The sequence below is a fragment of the Eumetopias jubatus genome, unplaced genomic scaffold (genome assembly GCF_037043125.1).
Source record: "Eumetopias jubatus isolate StellerSeaLion01/CBP00866 unplaced genomic scaffold, mEumJub1_p1.0 scaffold_13, whole genome shotgun sequence".
Lineage (NCBI taxonomy): Eukaryota > Metazoa > Chordata > Mammalia > Carnivora > Otariidae > Eumetopias > Eumetopias jubatus.
In genome coordinates this window covers 106,920,442-106,942,058 of record NW_028274819.1, presented here as the reverse complement: position 1 = coordinate 106,942,058, position 21,617 = coordinate 106,920,442, and the positions used below count along the sequence as shown (strand labels likewise).

The 21,617-nt window shown below is 41.5% G+C and overlaps 1 pseudogene; it reads left to right on the top strand.

Annotated features, from left to right (window-relative positions):
* Positions 1-8,784: 8,784 nt before the first annotated feature.
* LOC148162699 (large ribosomal subunit protein eL21 pseudogene) lies at positions 8,785-9,254 on the top strand (annotated as a pseudogene).
* The last annotated feature ends 12,363 nt before the right edge of the window (positions 9,255-21,617 follow it).

Here is a 21,617-nt window from a genome sequence, read left to right as displayed (position 1 = left end):
CCCCATCTGGGTTCACCTCTATTCTTATGCATTCCCATACTCCTCCATTGTTTTCATGCAGACTTCAGACATCATACCATTTCAAATATTTCAGTATGAATTTCTAAAACATAATGCATTTAGATACCTATATAACCCCAATGCCATTATTGCATCTAAACTATAACACTAGGGGCACCTGGGTGGCTCAGTTGGTTAAGTGTCTGACTTCGGCTCAGGTCATGATCCCAGGGTCCTGGGATCGAGCCCGGCATTGGGCTCCCCACTCAGAAAAGAGTCTGCTTGTTCCCTGGCCCTCTCCCCACTTCCCCCTGCTCGTTCTCTCTCTCTCTCAAATAAATAAATAAAATCTTTCAAAAAATAAACTATAACAGTAATTCCTAATAATACCAAAGCATCTGTGATCAAATTTCCAGTCATTTATGTTAGTGCTTAATTTGTTTGTTTTTTATTGTAGTTTTGTTTCTTGAATACGTATCTAAATAAGAGCCATAGAGATTAATGGTCTGCTTTTTAAGTCTCTTTTAACCTATGGATTCTCCTTCTTGCTCTTTATTTTACTTAGAGTTTATTGTCTGAAGAAACTTTTTGTTTGTCCTGCAGGACTTCCTTACATTTTGGGTTTTACTCATTGCATTCCCATTGTGTTGCTTAACTTGCTTCTCTCTCCTTTGTACTTCTTAATGTTGGTACTTAGAGGTAGAGATGTGATCAGATTCAGATTTGATTTTGGGGGGCAAGGCTATTTTATAGGCTGTGCTTTGTTCTCCCCTTAGGACACATGTTTGATTGTCTTGGTTTTGAGGTTGTTAACAACCGTTACCAATCAATGTCTAGATCCATTAATTCAGTGGAGGTTGCAAATGGTACTGTTATAATTCCACAATGCCTCCTTTTTTATTAGCTGAACACTCCTGTAAAGAGAAACTATTTTATCACTTTTTCAGTCATGTGGTGGGATAGTTCTAACGGAAATGATAGGATCAGCATCTTATTTTTTACCTCATTTGTCAGGTTTCAAAATGATGATTGAGTTCACTAACATCTCTCAACAGTGATCAATGAGAATGTTTTTTTAAAATATCATTATGAACTAACTCGTGGATTTTATCATAACTGACATGTTTCATAGCTTTTTTTTTTAAAGATGTTATTTATTTATTTGACACAGAGAGAGCACGCACAAGCAACGGGTGTGGCAGGCAGAGGGAGAAGGAGAAGCAGGCTTCCCGCTGAGCAGGGAGCCCGTTGCAGGGCTCAGTCCCAGGACCCTGGGATCATGACCCAAGCCAAAGGCAGACGCTTAACCGACTGAGCCACCCAGGCGCCCCGTAATTGACTTGTTTCAATAATTTGAGTTCTTATCCTTATAAATATTCAAATTTCCCCACGTTTAGCTGGTAGAAACCTATTTAAGTTTCCTCCTCAATCCTTTTGATATGATTTTACAGCCTTTGATATTTTTCTTTCTGGTAATGACAAGATGTTCCAAGCTCATCTTGTGCATTTTCTGCACCAAACCTGAAATATGTCTGTTCCCCAAGAAGCCTTGGTTTCTCCTGGTGGGAAATAGTATTTTAATACCACAGCCTGGGATTAGGGATATTATCATTACTGTGTAGCCATTGTTCCAGGGCCTTTTGAGTAAACAGAGCTACAAAACAAGAGTTACATATATGCAAGTTAAAATAAATCATGAGTTCATCTTCATACTTCTAATTAAATCAAGGATCACAGAGATTTTATTTAATCCCTTATACCTTATGTTTACATCTCCTTCTTCCACACAAAGAATTTCAACTCTTGAAAACACTGGGAATGAGAGAAGTGGAATAGTACACAAGTACTCATTTGTTTTATCTTCTAATAGACAAATGCCAGTCTCAGAAGAGCAATACCAACATTACCACCAAAACTACAATTACTGTAAACACTTGAGTTGTTTTTTCCATGGATTTCGCCTTTAGGTTACATCCCACTGGGAAATGCATGCAAATAGTATAATGCAGGGTCACTTGGAATAGTTCTCTGTATGGCCATACCGCCTACTGAGTGCATATTTGCTGTAAATTATTTTGAGATTGATTGTTTCTAAAAATTTCATTTCGTCATTGTGCAAAATATACTAATGGTTTCAAGGTCAAATCTATACTACAATGTATTCAAGTAAGTGTTGCTTTTTACCCTATCCTTTGTTCCCTTTCCTTTCCCTTTTTTAAAAGAAAACACATTCATAGTCCCTCGTCCATCAGATTAAGCATTCTGTACAAGTATGTCATTTTTTTCCGCTTCACCATCTATTACTTCCCAGCAGTATATAGGTTTTCTAACTCCTTTCTAGCTGCATAGAACTCCATTAGGTGGATGAACCCTAGTTTATTTGCCCAGTCTCCCTGTGATAAGGCACTTGTGTGGCTCCCAACCTTTTGCTCTTCCAAATCGTTCTGCAAGGACTACCTTTGCTTATACATCTTTTCCTATTTTTGCCAGTACATCTTTGGAATGGAATTCTAGAAGTTTGGTAGCTAAAGAGTAAGTACATTAGTTATTTTGCTTGGTATTGATAGATTGCCCTCCACAGGGTGTGGATCGTCTTCTGTCTCCCATGCAGTGCATGAGAGTATCTGTTTCCTCAGAGCCCTACTGAGAGATTGTTGTCTGACTTCTAAATGGTAACCAATCTAATTGGTGATAAATGGTATCTCAGTGCAGTTTTAATTTTTATATCACTTATGAGAAGTACGATTGATCATCTTTCATCTGGTTAAGAGAAATTTGTGTGTCTTTTTCTTCCAACTCTGTATTCATTTCTCTAGACTTTCTCTCTTTAGAAACTCTTTTTTTTTATATGAGAGTTTTTTTCTACTTTTAGAAACTTTTTATATTGAAGGTGTTCATTCTTTGTTTGTGATATACAGTTGCAAATATTTTTCCTGATTTTTCATTTGTCTTTTTCATTTCTTTATACTGTGTGTGCGTGTGTGTGTGTGTGTCTGTGTTGCCATGCTAAATTTTAAAAGTATAATTAAGTAGATCACTCTCTTGTCTTATTGCTACTATATCTGGAATTATGGTAGAAATGTTTTCCCTATTTCTGGGTTATAAAGGAATCCATTCATGTGTACTTCTAGTACTTGTATGGATTCTATTTTTTTATCTTTTTTTATTATGTTATGTTAATCACCATCATTAGTTTTGGATGTAGTGTTCCATGTTTCATTGTTTGCGTATAACACCCAGTGCTCCACGCAGACCGTGCCCTCTTTAATACCCATCACCAGGCTAACCATCCCCCCACGGCTCTCCCCTCTAGAACCCTCAGTTTGTTTTTCAGAGTCCATCGTCTCTCATGGTTCGTCTCCTCCTCCGACTTACCCCCCTTCATTCTTCCCCTCCTGCTATCTTCTTCTTTTTCTTTTTTCTTAACATATGTTGCATTATTTGTTTCAGAAGTACAGATCTATGATTCAACAGTCTTGCACAATTCACAGCGCTCACCATAGCACATACCCTCCCCAGTGTCTATCACCCAGCCACCCCACCCCTCTCACCCCCCACCACTCCAGCAACCCTCAGTTTCTTTCCTGAGATTAAGAATTCCTCATATCAGTGAGGTCATATGATACATGTCTTTCTCTGATTGACTTATTTCACTCAGCTTAATACCCTCCAGTTCCATCCACGTCATTGCAAGTGGCAAGATCTCATTCCTTTTGATGGCTGCATAATATTCCATTGTGTATATATACCTCCTCTTCTTTATCCATTCATCTGTCGATGGACATCTTGGCTCTTTCCATAGTTAGGCTATTGTGGACATTACTTCTATAAACATTGGGGTGCACGTACCCCTTCGAGTCCCTACATTTGTATCTTTGGGGTAAATACCCAGTAGTGCAATTGCTGGATCGAATGGTAGCTCTAATTTCAACTGTTTGAGGAACCTCCGTACTGTTTTCCAGAGTGGTTGCACCAGCTTGCATTCCCACCAACAGTGTTAGGAGGGTTCCCCTTTCTCCGCATCCCGGCCAACATCTGTGGTTTCCTGACTTGTTAATTTTTGCCATTCTGACGGGTGTGAGGTGGTATCTCATGGAGGTTTTGATTTGGATTTCCCTGATGCCAAGCGATGTGGAGCACTTTTTCATGGGTCTGTTGGCCATTTGGATGTCTTCTTTGGAAAAACGTCTGTTCATGTCTTCTGCCCATTTCTTGATTGGATCATTTGTTCTTTGGGTGTTGAGTTTGAGAAGTTCTTTATAGATTTTGGATACTAGCCCTTTATCTGATATGTCATTTGCAAATATCTTCTCCCATTCTGTCGGTTGTCTTTTGCTTTGGTTGACTGTTTCTTTTGCTGTGCAAGAGCTTTTTATCTTGATGAAGTCCCAATAGTTCATTTTTGCCCTTGCTTCCCTTGCCTTTGGTGATGTTTCTAGGAAGAAGTTGCTGTGGCTGAGGTCGAAGACGTTGCTGCCTGTGTTCTCCTTTAGGATTTTGATGGACTCCTGTCTCACATTTAGGTCTTTCAACCATTTGGAGTCTATTTTTGTGTGAAGTGTAAGGAAATGGTCCAGTTTCATTCTTCTGCCTGTGGCTGTCCAATATTCCCAACAACATTTGTTGAAGAGGCTGTCTTTTTTCCATTGGACATTCTTTCCTGCTTTGTCCAAGATGAGTTGACCATAGAGTTGAGGGTCCATTTGTGGGCTCTCTATTCTGTTCCATTGATCGATGTGTCTGTTTTTGTGCCAGTACCATACTGTCTTGATGATGACAGCTTTGTAATAGAGCTGGAAGTCCGGAATTGTGATGCCACGAGGTTTGCTTTTCTTTTTCCACATTCCTCTGGCTATTCGGGGTCTTTTCTGGTTCCATACAACTTTTAGGATGATTTGTTCCATTTCTTTGAAAAAAGTGGATGGTATTTTGATGGGGATTGCATTGAATGTGTGGATTGCTCTAGGTAGCATCGACATCTTCACAATGTTTGTTCTTCCAATCCATGAGCATGGAACGTTTTTCCATTTCTTTGTGTCTTCCTCAGTTATTTCATGAGTATTTTATAGTTTTCTGAGTACAGATTCTGTGCCTCTTTGGTTAGATTTATTCCTAAGTATCTTATGGTTTTCAGTGCAATTGTAAATGGGATCGACTCCTTAATTTCTCTTTCTTCTGTCCTGTTGTTGGTGTATAGGAATGCCACTGATTTCTGTCCATTGATTTTATATCCTGCCACTTTACTGAATTCCTGTATGAGTTCTAGCAGTTTTGGGGTGGAGTCTTTTGGGTTTTCCACATAAAATATCATATCATCTGCAAAGAGTGAGAGTTTGACTTCCTCTTTGCTGATTTGGATGCCTTTGATTTCTTTTTGTTGTCTGATTGCTGTGGCTAGGACTTCTAATACTATGTTGAATAGCAGTGGTGAGAGTGGACATCCCTGCCGCGTTCCTGACCTTAGGGGGAAAGTTCTCAGGTTTCCCCATTGAGAATGATATTCACTGTGGGTTTTTCATAGATGGCTTTTATGATATTGAGGTATATACCCTCTATCCCTATACTCTGTAAAAGGAGGCTGTACTTTGTCAAATGCTTTTTCTGCATCTATTGAGAGGATCATATGGTTCTTGTTCTTCTTTTATTAATGTATTGTATCACATTGATTGATGTGCAGATGTTGAACCAACCTTGCAGCCCAGGCTTAAATCCCACTTGATCGTGGTGAATAATCTTTTTAATGTTCTGTTGGATCCTATTGGCTAGTATTTTGGTGAGAATTTTTGCATCCATGTTCATCAGGGATATTGGTCTTTAATTCTCCTTTTGGATGGGGTCTTTGTCTGGTTTGGGGATCAAGGTAATGGTGGCCTCATAAAACGAGTTTGAAACTTTTCCTTCCATTTCTATTTTTTGGAACAGTTTCAGAAGAAAAGTATTAATTCTTCTCTAAATGTTTGGTAGAATTCCCCTGGGAAGTCATCTGGCCCTGGGCTCTGCTTTGTTGGGAGATTTTTGATGACTGCTTCAATTTCCTTAGTGGTTATAGGTCTGTTCAGGTTTTCTCTTTCTTCCTGGTTCAGTTTTGGTAGTTTATACATCTCTAGGAATGCATCCATTTCTTCCAGGTTATCTAATTTGCTAGCATATAGTTGCTTATACTATGTTCTTAAAATTGTTTTTATTTCTTTGGTGTTGGTTGTGATCTCTCCTCTTTCATTCATGATTTTATTAATTTGGGTCATTTTTCTTTTTGATAAGTCTGGCCAGGGGTTTATCAATCTTATTAATTCTTTCAAAGAACCAGCTCCTAGTCTTGTTGATCTGTTCTACTGTTCTTTTAGTTTATATTTCATCAATTTCTGCTCTGGTCTTTATTATTTCTCTTCTCCTGCTGGGTTTAGGCTTTATTTGCTGTTCTTTCTCCAGCTCTTTTAGGTGTAGGGTTAGGTTGTGTATTTGAGACCTTTCTTGTTTCTTGAGAAAGGCTTGTATTGCTATAATCTTTCCTCTTAGGACTGCCTTTGCTGCATCCCAAAGATTTGGAACAGTTGTGTTTTCATTTTCATTGGTTTCCATGAATTTTTCTTAATTCTTCTTTAATTTCCTGGTTGACCCATTCATTCTTTAGTGGGATGCTCTTTAGCCTCCATGTATTTGAGTTCTTTCCAACTTTCCTCTTGTGTTTGCGTTCCAGTTTCAAAGCACTGTGGTCTGAAAATATGCAGGGAATGATCCCAATCTTTTGGTACCGGTTGAGACCTGATTTGTGACCTAGGATGTGATCTATTCTGGAGAATGTTCCATGGGCACTAGAGAAGAATGTGTATTCTGTTGCTTTGGGGTGGAATGTTCTGAATATATCTGTGAAGTCCGTTTGGTCCAGTGTGTCATTGAAAGTCTTTATTTCCTTGTTGATCTTTTGCTTAGATGATCTGTCCATTTCAGTCAGGGGGGTTGTTAAAGTCCCCCACTATCATTATATTGTTGTCGATGTGTTTCTTTGCTTGTTATTAAATGGCTTATATAATTGACTGCTCCCATGTTAGGGGCATAGATATTTACAATTGTTAGATCTTCTTGTTGATAGACCCCTTAAGTAGAATATAGTGTCCTTCCTCATCTCTTATTACAGTCTTTGGTTGAAAATCGAATTTGTCTGATATAAGGATTGCCACCCCAGCTTTTTTTTGGTGTCCATTAGCATGGTAAATGGTTTTCCACCCCCTCACTTTCAGTCTGGGGTGTCTTTGGGTCTAAAATGAGTCTCTTGCAGACAGCATATCGATGGGTCTTGTTTTTTTATCCAATCTGATACCCTGTGTCTTTTGATTGGGGCATTTGCCCATTTACATTCAGGATAACTATTGTTAAGATATGAATTTAGTGCCATTGTATTTCCTGTAAGGTGACTGTTACTGTGTATTGTCTGTGTTCCTTTCTGGTCTGTTACTTTTAGGCTCTCCCTTTGCTTAGAGGACCCCTTTCAATATTTCTTGTAGGGCTGGTTTCGTGTTTGCAAATCCCTTTAGTTTTTGTTTGGCCTGGAAGCTTTTTATCTCTCCCATTTTCAATGACAGCCTAGCTGGATATAGTATTCTTGACTGCGTATTTTTCTCATTTAGTGCTCTGAAGATATCATGCCAGTCCTTTCTGGCCTGCCAGGTCTCTGTGGATAGGTCTGTTGCCAATCTAATGTTTCTACCATTGTAGGTTACAGATCTCTTCTCCCGAGCTGCTTTCAGGATTTTTCTCTTTGTCTCTGAGACTCGTAAGTTTTACTATTAGATGTCGGGGTGCTGGCCTATTTTTATTGATTTTGAGATGGGTTCTCTGTGCCTCCTGGATTTTGATGCCTGTTTCCTTCCCCACATTAGGGAAGTTCTCTGCTATAATTTGCTCCAATATACCTTCCGCCCCCCCCCTTCTTCTTCTGGAATCCCAATTATTCTAATATTGCTTCATCGTATGATATCACTTATCTCTCGAATTCTGCCCTCGTGATCCAGTAGTTGTTTATCTCCTTTTTTCTCAGCTTCTTTATTTTCCATCATTTGGTCTTCTATATCACTAATTCTCTCTTCTGCCTCATTTATCCTAGCAGTTAGAGCCTCTATTTTTTATTGCACCTCATTAATACTCTTTTTTATTTCGACTTGGTTGGATTTTAGTTATTTTATTTCTCCAGAAAGGGTTTCTCTTTTATCTGCCATGCTTTTTTCAAGCCCAGCTAGTATCTTGAAGATCGTCTTTCTGAACTCTAGTTCCGACATCTTACTAATGTAAGATTTAGTAATGTATTGATTAAGTCCCTGGCAGTCGGTACTGCCTCTTGTTCTTTTTTTTTTGAAGTGATTTTTTCCGTCTTGTCATTTTGTCCAGAGGAGACTAGATGAATGAGAGAACAAAATGCTAACAGGATAACAACCTCCCCAGAAAAATATACACTAAATAAATCAGAAGACACCTGAAACCAGGGGAAAGAAAGGGAAAGAAAGAAAAAAGATTAAAAAAACAAAAAACAGAATATGACCAGATAGGATCAGGCTGGTGCATAGGTCAACACTAGATTTTGGGCATATTTTGGTCTGTTAGAAGAAAGTGCCTCCCAAAATTTTAAAGAAAGAAAAACTTAAATATGTACAAAAATAAGGGTAAATACGATGAAGGGATGGAATATGATTGTAAAGATGAAAATTATAAAAGATTTTATAAAGGGAATTGATAAGATAAGAAATTGGTTGCCTTTCAGCTGGAACTGCCATCCTCCAGTAATTCGCCAGAATGACCAACACAAAGGGAAGGAGGAGAGGTACCCGCTATATGTTCTCTAGACCTTTTAGAAAACATGGAGTTGTTCCTTTGGCCACATACATGGGATTCTATACGAAAGGTGATATTGTAGACATCAAGGGAATGGGCACTGTTCAAAAAGGAATGCCCTCTAAATGTTACCATGGCAAAACTGGAAGAGTCTACAATGTTACTCAGCATGCTGTTGGCAGTGTTGTAAACAAACAAGTTAAGGGCGAGATTCTTACCAAGAGAATTAATGTACGCATTGAGCATATTAAACACTCAAAGAGCTGAAATAGCTTCCTGAAGTGTGTGAAGGAAAATGATCAGAAAAAGAAGGAAGCCAAAGAGAAAGGTACTTGGGTTCAAGTGAAGTGCCAGCCTGCCCCACCCAGCAAGGCACACTTTGTGAGAACTAATGGAAAGGAGCCCGAACTGCTGGAACCCATTCCTTATGAATTCACGGTATGATAAATGTAAAGAAAATAAAAGAACTCAAGAGTATAAAAAAAAAAGTTGTTTGAAAAAAGAAAGAAGATTTAAAAAAAAAAAAAGGGAGAGAATGTGATCAGGCAGGAGACTAGAACAAAGCCACTAGAGATTTAGGGTATATTTTGGTCTGTTAGAAGAAACTGTATCCCAAAATTTTAAAGAGAGAACAACTTATACATATATACCAAAAATAAGGTTAAGTACCATGAAGGAATAGAATATGACTCTAAAAATGAAACATAAAAAAGGGATTTATAAGATGTTGGTTCAAAAAGGGAAAAAGAAAAATTCCAAAAAAAAAAAAGGAAAGGAAAACAAAGAAAATTTAAAATATTAACTTTGAAAGACTAAAGAATCATGGGGAAAAAGCCATGAATTCTATGGGCAGTATTCCCCTAGCACTGGAGTTCTGCTGTTCTCATTGATTGGTAAACTTGGTCTTGGCTGGCTGTTCTTGTGGATCTTCTGGGGGAGGGGCCTGTTGCCGTGGTTCCCAAATGTCTTTGCTGGAGGTGGAGTTGCCCCGCCCTTGCCAGGTATGGGCTAAGTAATCTGCTCGGGTTTGCTCTCCGGAGCTTTTGTTCCCTGCAAGCTCTCGGCACAGCTCTGGAGGACCAGGGTGAAAATGGCGGTCTCCCAGTCTCCGCCCGGAGGAGCTGGGAACTCCGGGCCCCACTCCTCAGTGCGCCCCCCAGAGAAAAGCAGTCACTCCCGTGTCCCCAGTCTCCGGCCGCACTCCGTGCTCACCCGGCCTGTGACCGAGCGTTTCTATCTCTGGCACCCGACCCCGTGTGGAGTCTCCAAACCCAGCAGATCCCTGCGGTGCGCTCCCGCGCCGCTCCTCCCGGGGGAGGAAGGGGAGTCTCCCCGGATCTGCCGCTTGTGGGGTCCCTGCTGGAGGAGCAGTGGCCCGACTGGGCCGCGGATCACAGTTTATGGCCACCCCGAGCTGAGAGCCCGCGCCTCGGCTCCGTCTCTGCAGCCGGCTTCCCCGCTCCGATCCCTGGGAGCTCTGGTGCACTCAGGCACCCCTGGTCTCTCTGTGACCCCGAGGGTCCTGAGACCACACTGTCCCGCGAGGGTTCCACCCCCGCTTAGCCCCTGGAGCGACGTCCCTCCGCGGAGCCGACTTCTAAAAGGTCCGATTTTGTGCTCCGCGGCTCTAGCACTTGCCGGAAGCGGCCGACGGAGGCCCCTCCCCCACCGTCTATCCTCCCGAATATCGCCTCGGATTCACTTCTCCGCACGTGCTACCTTCCAGAAAGTGGTCGCTTCTCTGTTCAGAGTTGCTGCTATTCTTTTCTTCAATCTCTTGTTGAGTTCGTAGGTGTTCAGAATGGTTTGATCCCTATCTAGCTGAATTCCTGGGACCAGACAAAATTTAGGTCTCCTACTCCTCTGCCATCTTGCTCTCCCCCCACTATTTTTTTTTTATCTTAAATATCACGTCCTTTTTCCTTTTAAATGGTAGGAGAAATGAATCCAAATTTATCTTTTTCCATAATTATCTCAGCAGCTTTATTAGATGCTCTATTTTTTCCCCTGCTTTTTCTTCATTATATTTTTAGTACTAGGAGAGTTTTCATTTTTGTCCCAAAGGTTAATTTTATACTAATATTTTTTTCACCATCATAAGCTCTCGCTCTCTCTCTCTCTTTTTTTTTTTTTACTCTCTAGTGATTCCCCACTATAAATATATTGAAATTGGGTTATAACCCCTTCTTTTCTTTCCCCTCCCTTCTCAGAATCTGGTTTGAAGTGCTATCCTTTTACCGTTAATTAACAACTATAAAGCAATCAGCCAGCTTATTCTACTTCTCATGTGCTGTCCCCATCACCCTTCCCTGCCCCATTCTTGATAGTTGTTCTCTGCTTACATTGTCTCTCCCAGCATCTCTCTACTTTTATGGATGAATTTATAGAGGTTCAAAAATTAGGCTATTTTGATGGCCATTTTCCCAGGACTCTTCTCTATTTATTCTTTCTTGACTAATTTCTTTTTGGGGGGGGATGGGGGCTTCTCTAAATTAGCATTTGTCACAGTTTGGAAATGTGTGGAGATGTTTTGGTTGTCATGGTTATTAAGGAGCCCTACAGGTGTTTAGCAGACTGAGGCCAAGGGTGCTAAACAGTCTGTAAGGCTGTGAGGAACGGTCCCATTTCCCACATTTGTCCATTTCCATGACTTTTGAATGTCCTACTGGATATTCATATAAGAAAAAAAAAATTGATAATTTTTAAGCTTATAATCTAACTCTGTATAATGTATAAATTCAAAGTATTTTTTGTACAGTTTCATTTCACTATATACTAAATTCCAGGAATGCAACTACCACGTAACTTGAAAGAAGACTATACTTTGTTTGGTTTGGAACTGTGCCAAGAGCGTTTCATCATTTGAGAAATTTGTATTGCTGATGGCAATACCAGTCACAGGGTTTGAGTAGCCAGTGCAACCAGCATGGAGCCAGCACATCCATGCCTGCTGCATTCACAACAATTCTTCACAAACCTGCATCTGACTACCTCGTTTTGTTTTCTGGTACAGTCATTTTCTCACATTAACATATTGAAATATTTATCATTTTATAATAAATTATTTAATTGTTTTTACTTTTATTTCTCCTTTTAGTTCTCTTTTAACTAGGGCATATTATTTTTTTAAGATTTTATTTATTTTAGACAGAGGGAGCATGCGAGCAGGTGGAGGGGCAAAGGGAAAGGGAGAGAGAGAATCCTCCAGCAGACTCCCCACTGAATGCGGAGCCCGACGTGGGACTCAGTCCCAGAACCCTGAGATCATGACCTGAGCTGAAATCCAGAGCTGGCCACTTCAGAATGAGCCACCCAGGTGTCCCAACTAGAGCATATTACTTATTTAAAAAAATGATGCGTGAAATTCCATTTCAAGATAGTAAATACTACTTCCATATACATCAGGCAGCAAGTCTGATAGTATTGAGAACTAGGGATTTGGATGGTCCTAAAGCCAAAGAACAATAAGGAGGTGGTGCCTTTGGACCACAGTATCAACACCCACAGATGTGATTACCCAGATATAGGGACTGCACAGGACCCTGAGGGGAAGCTTCCTGTCCCTATTCTTGGCAGAGGCAAAGCCCTTTAAAGAGTGATGAAACTTGCTCTCAATCCACTGCCTGTGGAAGAGTGAGGAAAAATGAAATAATGGCAAGAAAATGTTAAGGAACAATTGTAAACCAGATATAGGTTACCCACCAGCTGGACATTCACTGGCCAGCTGATGTCATGTCTTTATTTATGGAATGCCATAAACCAGACTTCCTGTGACATGGCATATGTTAGATACTGCATACGAAAAATGAAATGGACAAAATTACCTTCGTACCAGCTCTTCAATGGCCACATTTCTGCATGGTTTGAATGTGACAGTGTTTAGCTAATAATATGACTGCTTCTTGCTCTGTAATTCTAGATTGCATGAGAGCAAGACTTAGCAACACCAAGCTAATCTGATTTCAGCTCCTTTTGTTGGCTTCCAGGCTGATGTTGCTCAGTGTCAGTCATCTCCCCTGGGTCACAGACAAAAAAAGATATTCAGCCAACCCAGTGAGTTAGTGGGCACTCTGGACTGAGTAAGAAAAATTCTGTAAGATTCCAGTCACGAGTGGCTCATAAGTAGAGTGTGATGTTGTTGGTAAGTGGAGACACCAGTGATGGATTACCAGTTTGCATTTACTGTGTGATTCCACTTGGTGGATCCCAAAGGACAGCCCGTTTTAAATAGGATTTTGCCCTTGGTAGCAGCACAGTCCATTCACTTTCTGATCTCCTCATCGTTTTCTGACAGCTAAAATTTATATGACCCAAACTCCTCGAAATACATGCCTTAACTTACATTCAGAAAAATGTCTCCAGTATTTCAATGGTTTTTGCAATGAAATAGTCCTCCATTCTTGGAATGATGTTTTTAATTATAATATGTGGGATATGAGGTACTGTGTGTATGTGTATGTGTATCTTCAGGACAACTAGCCTCTTGAGGAAAGGAGCTTGTATTTATTTCTGTTCCCCAATGTTCCCCATTATTCGCCATCACTTGGCATTGTAGATGTTCACTAAGTGTTTGTAGAATTGAATTAATGTAGAATTAATTTGTAAATTGAAAGAGATGAAGTCTATAGAAAACATCAGCAACGTGGGCAGAGATAGTACCTTGAGCCAATTATCCACTTAACAAGTATCTATTTAAGACTGGCTTCTGTCTTGTTTAATTCACTTTCATCTGGAAGCTCTTGGTTGTAGCTGCCAAAATGTATCCTAACTAATACCGATTTACATATCAAACATTCTGGTCATATGCATTAATTTTTTAGACTGTCACAATTATCCAGTAAGATAAGCAATTTGTGTATTATCCCCAATTGCCTAGAAAGAGTAAGAGATTTACCTAAGTCTCTAGTGACAGGGTGAACTTAGACAAGCCCAGGTTCCCCCTATTCCTTCCTTCCCTTGGAAAGAGAAATTCTGCCTCCTCTTATCACCCTCTCTCAGGTCAAGATCCCTTGTCTTCTCGTCTCTGCATCTAGATCTCTGGCTTGTCCAGACACCTCATCCTGCACTTGGGTCCCAGAGAGTCATGTCTACATCTTCGCAATACAAACGGAAAGGTCTGGTTAAAGATAGGCCTTTTTTTTTTTTTAATCCAGAGGTCTTAGCATATGTGTGGAACCAAACTATGAAGTGGGAAGGTCAATGAAGCAGTGGAGTCTATGGGGAGAGGAATTCACAGACACTGCACCAGGTGCTTTATCAAGGGCAGCCCATGTTGTGTTCGTTCACCCCCATGAAGAGGACATTACAGCTGCTGTATTACAAATGACAAAACCAATGGGTTAAGATTCTTGCTTGAGATCACAGAATATCAACTGATAGACCCAGAATATGACCCCAGGTCTGGCTGGCTCCATTGCAATGTTCTGCCTGCTATGCCTTATCATAAATGTTGAGAGGGTCTAAGACATAGACAATGTCTTATTTTCTTACTCTTTTATTGCATTCTTTTTGCTCACTTTTAATTTTCAATATATTTGTCCTTTTTTAATCTTTATTTGTGAATTTGTCAAGGGAAAGTGACCCAATAAGATATTCAACAGAATTGGAATAAATGCTGATAAACAAGAAAATCTCTGCCCACCCCCTACGTCCCCTGCCCACATGTACACATTTCCTGAGTTGAAATATCATCTCCAGACATAGTAACTTTGAAAGCCCCTATGTCTGCCTAAAGACCTTTTTATGTTCTTCTTGATTTAGAACACTTCTGCCATTACCTTGGTGTCTTTCTTATCTCCAATATTCTGATTAGAGATCTGATTATCTTTCTGATTATCAGAAAGTAAAGGTAACTCCCCAGAAAAGAAAGATTGCAAAGGCATCCCCCATTACATTTCCTTTGTGGGCAAGGAGACCAGCGGGAAGGAAGGAGGTGTAAAAACCACACCAGCTCAGGAGCTGCGAGGTCTGGGGTTAGGTGGCATGTGTTGGGCGGGAAACTAAATTAGGACTGGCTCTCAGAGTCCAGCCCTTCCTGGATCCTCCTGGGGGCCTCATGAAGGGATCTCTTGTTGGTTAGTCAGAGCATGATATCTGAGTGTCTACAACAATCGCTGTCAACGTCAGTGTGCCCAGAGAGCGCGTTAAGCTCCCAGACCCCCAGGGACCACTGATTGGGATGCACCCACTTCCTAAGAGGTTCCACTTCTCAACTCATTCACACTAACATGTCTGCCTTCGGGCACCTGCCTGGCTCCATCGGTAAAGCGTCTGACTCTTGATTTCGGCTGAGGTCATGATTTCAGGGTGCTGAGATCCAGCCCCACATCAGGCTCTGGGCTCAGCACGGTGTCTGCTTGTCCCTGTCCCTCCCTGCTCTGATCCTCTCCTGCGTTCTCTCCACCCCCCTAAAAATAGATAAATAAAAATCTTTTAAAAATAAATAAGTAAAAAATAAATCAAATGTCTGCCTTCAAAGGTCATCACTTTTTGGTCTTGGTAGAAAAACCAGCCATAAATACAATATCCAATGAACCTGATACTATATGAAATTCATGTCACCAACAGCTGAAGTATTTCTAGCCTTTTAGAGCCCCCTAACTTTTAATCCTAAAATGTAAATGGCTAAATCTCCCAGCTAACACCTAAATGAGGAACTAACATCTGCCCCACCACTTGCCCCAGCATTGACAGGAATGTGTGTTTCAAAGGGCCTGGATTTCCACTAGCCACCTCTTGGGCTGGTTTCTTGTTTCCCTTTACTTCACCTCACCTGCGACTCAGTCCTATGTGGGTTTTCTCTTGCCTACCTGCTGTGACCCAAACGTGGGCAAAACCCCTTTGATTTCCCTAAATTTCACTATGACAAGGCAGATGTGCACAGAGGAATTCTGCTGGACTTTGGGGAAGCCGGAGGAATGCAAGACCACATCTTTAAACTTTCAGGCAGTAATGTTCTTAACTGTCCAGAGGCAGCCTTTCCTTTTTTTTTTTTTAAGATTTTATTTATTTGAGAGAGAGAGCACGAGCAGGGGGAGGGGCAGAGAGAGGGGGAAGCAGGGAGCCCCCTCGAAGCCCAGATCCCAGGACCCTGGGATCATGACCTGAGCCTAAGATGGACGATTCACCAACTGAGCCCTCCGGGTGCCCCAAGATGCAGTCTTTCTTAGTCGCCCTACTACCCACGTCGGGGCCTGAGACAAAAGGAAAACAGAGTAATGCTGACCCTGTCCTTATTTAAAATTTTGATATTTTGTTCTTCACGGACTTTTTTTTTGCATTGATTTCAATTTTTAAAAATATTGCACTAAAATTTTATTTATCTTGATTATTGACCTTTTTGGTGACCCTTTAAATTTCACACATGAGGGGTGCCTGGCTGGCTCAGTCAGAAGAGCATGCGACTCTTGATCTTGGGTTTGCGAGTTCGAGCCCCACGTTGGGTGTAGAGATTACTTAAACAAACCAACTAACGTTAAATTTCACACCTATGGGAAGTGCCTCACTTGCCTCACCATCATTCTGGCCCTGCCCACCACCCATCATCTCGGCCCTCCATTGCTCTTCTACACCAACATGCTCAAATTTATGGTACATTGAAGGTGCATGGGAGACTGTATCAGGAATGACAGGGGGTTGTTCAGTAGGTCTGAGGTAGGCCTCAGGGATCTGAATTTTTAATAATCATTGTTGTGATTTGCATTGCATCCTCCAAAAAATTATGTTGACGCCCTAATCCCTGCTACCTATGAATGTGAGCTCACCTGGAAATAGGGTCTTTGCAGGTGACATCAAGATGTAAGTTAAAGTGAGGTCATCCTGGAACAGGTGGGCCTATAATCCAGTGTGACCAATATCCTCCTAAGAAGAGAGGGAGAGACAGAGACATAAACACACATGCACAGAAGAGAGCAGCATGATGAGCCAGGGGTATAGGCCACATGATGATGGAGGCCGAGACCGGGGTCATCAGCTATGGGCCAAGGAACACCAAAGATTCCTGGTGACCACCGGAAGCTAGAAGACAGAGCACAGGCCCACTGACACCTTAATGTCAGACTTCCCACCTCCAGACTGTGGGAAAATATATTTCTATTGTTTTAAGCCACTCAGGTTGTGGGACTTTGTTATGGCAACCCTAGAAAATGAGACAATCACCTATCTCCATCAGTAATTCTGACGTAAATGGTCCATAGACTAGAGTTTGATCTGACTCAAAATTTTTGTCCTAGTCTGTCTCTGGAAATGTGTAATTCTCATTTTATTGATTAAGCAGAGAAATTTAATGTTTCCTGTCTTATTTCTCTACCTGAGCATAACTGTGGCTCTGTGACTATAAGTCAGACCATAACCCAAGCCCTATTTTTCCCAACAAAATGAGTTCAGGAAAGTCTATACATGAGCTGGGTTGAGATTTTATTTATTCATTTGAGACAGAGAGATACAGAGAGAGAAGAGAGCATGAGCAGGGGGAGAGGCAGAGGCAGAGGCAGAGGGAGAAGCAGACTCCCTGCTGAGCCAGGAGCCTGACATGGGGCTCGGTACCAGGACCCTGGGATCATGACCTGAGCTGAAGGCAGATGCTTAACTATCTGAGCCACCCAGGGCTGCCTGGGCTGGGTTGAGATTTGAACACCGGTCCTCCCCTCTCTTTAGTTTGTTTCCTTTCTGCTATACCAGACTGTCTTGCTTTCCCTCATCTGTGCAAGAGCCCACCCTGAAAGCATGCTAGAAGGATTTGTCCTGTTTAGAAATAATTTTCATAGTCTATTCATAGCTTTCTGTAGTTTCCTGGTGTTGAATGGCAGTGAAGCAAGGAAATTATTCCAGTAGGAATAAAAGCAGGCAAAGATTATCCCCTCTCAAAGTGCACAAACAGAATTTTATATATAGTTTTAGAGATCATGACTGCTACCCAAAAATGCTCCATATTAACTGCACAATTAAAGCTTTTTCTTTTCATAAATTTCTGGGAAATAAGGCATTCACAGAGGTGGATTGGTATCGTGTACGTAGATGGCTTTCCCTTGCAAATTTCTGTAAGTTGGGCTGCAGAGTTTTGGACAAGGCAGAAGTGAAGACGCATTGGTACGAGGATGTGGGTTGAGGTACAACTAGTGAGCGCCATCATCTCCGCATTTGCGCGCCAGGGATCAGGGAAGAGTTCAAGGCAGCGGGGAATACAGCTTCCCTGAGCTCAGCACACCTTAGGAACTCACATTCATAGAGGGGTCAGGAAGAGGGGCTCCTGCTTCTTCTCAGCCTTCCGTGGAACACCGGGAAAACATTATACAGCGTTCTCTTTCCCTCCCTCAGGGGAGTGACGGAGAAAAATACAATTGAGGTCAGGGACTTTTTGTCTTCAATCCCAAACCATTCATCCATCCCCAAATCATTGCTTTAATTCAGGAACTCTGATGAGGATATGAAGATGAGAACATAAAGTCCCTTCTCTCATGTTTCTGACGCCCAAGCAGGGGAAATAACCACACACACAGCTGGCAAAATTGATAATTACAGTAACAGAGGTGTGAGAAAAATGCAGTGGGTGGTAGCTTGGAGGGAGGCACCAGGGAAGGCATCGCAAAAGGGGGGACTTTTGAATGAAAACCTGAAAATGAGTAAGACTTTGAAGGGCCCAGAAGTTGAGGGATGGAAGGAAACAGAGGCTCTTTAAAGCGGGACTGTCCAATAGACCTTTCTCTGACGATGAAAATGTTCTTTATTTGCACTATTTAGTGCATATGACCAAGGGACCCTTGCAAATGTGGACAGTGTGACCAAGGAGCTGCATGCTTCATTTTATTAATCTCAATTCGTTTGTAATTAACTTTAAATTACTAGTGGCTACCTTACTGAACAGCATAGCGTTAGATAATAGAAACAGTGTTGCAAAAGCATAGAAATCTGAAAGCCTGGCTCATTGTCACAGAGTAGCAGGTGTTTAAGGGATGGGTTCTTGGATTTCAACAGGAATGCTGGAAAGTGGGAAATGACGGAGCTGGAGACACTCGCTGGGGCTGCATTACAAATGGCCTTATGTACCAGTAACCTATCAAAGATGTTAGACTTTATCCTTCAGGTCACTGATATCCTAGAAACATTTTTGAACAAGAAAATGATATGGTACAATCTCATTTTAAATAGTTGCACTGGCTTTGGTTGGCATTTGTATGTATTCAGCGTTCAGAGTCGCATTGACTGATGCAGGTTAAGTGGGGGGTGGGGCCCACTGGCATTGTGGGCATTTCTCCCCCCCACCCAATGACAGATCTTGGATTTCAAAAAGAATAGTGCAATCTATAAATAATATTTTTGCTCCCTGCTACTTCTCCCAGTGTTCTCATAGGCTCTTAAACAATTACAGTATGTGGTAAAAATCTTATTCAGGTGTTTTCCTAGGATATAAATCTCTTAACAACATAGTGGGAATTGATTTCTTAGTCCGGGGAACTGTTCTACCCTTGGTTTCGTCCCTAACCCTTACACAGCTCCTGGCGCCCAAGTACTCCTGTGTCTTAATACTAACTACGGGTTGTTTTGTGGATTGTGGAAAGAATGTTTTAAATTAATAACCATCCTTCTCCCTCCCACAATTAGTCTCTTACTGGCCTTATCTTGGCTGTATTTTCTAGCTCTGCTTAGAAGAACGAGTTATGGGTATAAAATGAAGTAGCAAACATGGTTTGGAATTAATTTGTCACAAATAAAAGTTTTATGGCAGTGCCTGAGGTAAAGATGCTGGAGCCAGGCTGCTCCAGATCCCCGTCTGCCACCTCCAGGGACATGCACACTGGTCCTTTATGCCTCCATCCTCTGCTCCAGCTTTCTGAGATGGACAGAACTGTACTCACACTGCTGTTCCAAGAATGACATGAGTTAACACACCAAGAGTTAGTTTAGTTCCTGATCCGTGTTAAATGGTTAATACATGCTAACCCCTTGTTCTTATAAATTCAAGTTTTCTTTGGTGCCCTCTCTGATCATGGCTTCCAAGGTTCCTAAGAGAAACCCTGGGTTTGTCATTACAATAAAAAACAAGGTCATTTGGGCCATCCCTCTCTTTGTGTTACAAGCAAAGAACATGAGTGTAAAGCCCAGCAAGCACACCTCAGATTAGGTTTAAATGAAGAGACTTCTGACAATGATGATTTTTACATGTTTAAGTTACTTTCTGAGAAACAACACAGTCACTACTTCCTACAATATATTTTAAAAATGAAATGATATAGGGGTGTCTGGGTGGCTCACTTGGTTAAGGATCCAACTCTTGATTTCGTCTCAGGTCATGATCACAGGGTCATGAGATTGAGCCCCATGTCGGACTCCTTGCTGGGCATGGAGCATGCTTAAGACTGTCACTCTCCCTCTGCTGCTCCACCCTCCACTGCTCCCACCACTTCAACCCCCCCTCCATATGCTCACTCATGTGAGTGTTTTTTTCTCTCTCTCTCTCTCTCTCTCTCTCAAAAAACAAAAAAAAGGAATGAAATTTCACAGGTCAGAATATTCTGGAATCAAGTGCCATGAGATCTCTTGGAGTTTTCTTTAGGGACTCCGTACTCTGTTTGGACTTTATCTCATGGGAGATGTGTATCATCTGAAGGTTTTGGGTGGGGAGATGCATGGGTAGGTTTATCTTTTATCTGTACTAATCTGGCATCAGAATGAAGAATGCTTCTGAGGGGATCAAGACTTGAAATAGGCTGACAAATTTGGGAGGAGTCTGTAGTAGTCTCATAGATACAAAGATCCTGAGCCACAATGTCACAGTAAGGGATGGGAAAGCATGTTCAGAGTCAAAGTGAAATTGGTCAAAGTCAATGATTAATGGGGTGTCACAAATGGAAGAGAAGGAAATCAAGAATGATCCTCAGATATCTGGCAGGTTCATGATAGAGTCATTCACAAATGACAGAGATTTCATGAAGAGAAGGTATAGGGAGACAGTGAATTGCATAGTGGACATGGTGAATGATGTGTGCATAAACTATCCAGTGGAGATGTCCAGCAGACAGATGGATGAATCTGAGGCTCAGGAGAGGGAACTGGGCTAGAGGCATGTTTACTCACAGTAATACTTGCTAATATTTATTTAGACTTGACTCTGTGTGGGTGCTTTACCCTTGTTCTTCCAAGTCTGTGAGGCTGCTATTAGAATTCCCAAAGTACAGGTAAGGAAGTAGTAAGTGGCAGAATCATGATTCAAGACCTGCTGAGAAGTCATCGGTGCCCAGGTACTAAATGAAGCTCAGGCATATGGAAGATTGCCCAAGCAGAGTGTGTGGGATACGTGAAGGGGGCAAGCGTTCCTGTGTGGATAATAAATTTCAGAGTGAACAGAAGAAGAGACGAAGCTAGTAACAAAGAAAGATTGCCTGTTTACTGGAATATGGCAGACAATTTCGTACCCCGCTCTGCTTGCTACACAACCATCCAGATTCAATATTCTAAGGTACAGAGACTCTGCACAGATCCAGACTGCCGCAAAAGTAAATTTTACATGTTAATTAAAGTTTGGCCACACAGCTCTGAAGGTGACAAGAGACACCTTTGCCTCAGAGAGCCAGTTGAGAACGAGCGCTCTTCTCTGCCTGCTTTTGGACCTTGGAAGTGTGGCATCTGGCTCCATGGAGTCCTGGCACCCTGCCAGGCTCCAGGCTCTAGGTGCACATTCCCATTCTAAGGCTGCTTCGCTGGACTCAGAATTCCATTCTCAGTCCTGTTGCACCAGGAAAGAGACCTGTCCTGTAACTGCTTTCCTTCTGAGCAGCGATAGCCACAAGGAACGACTC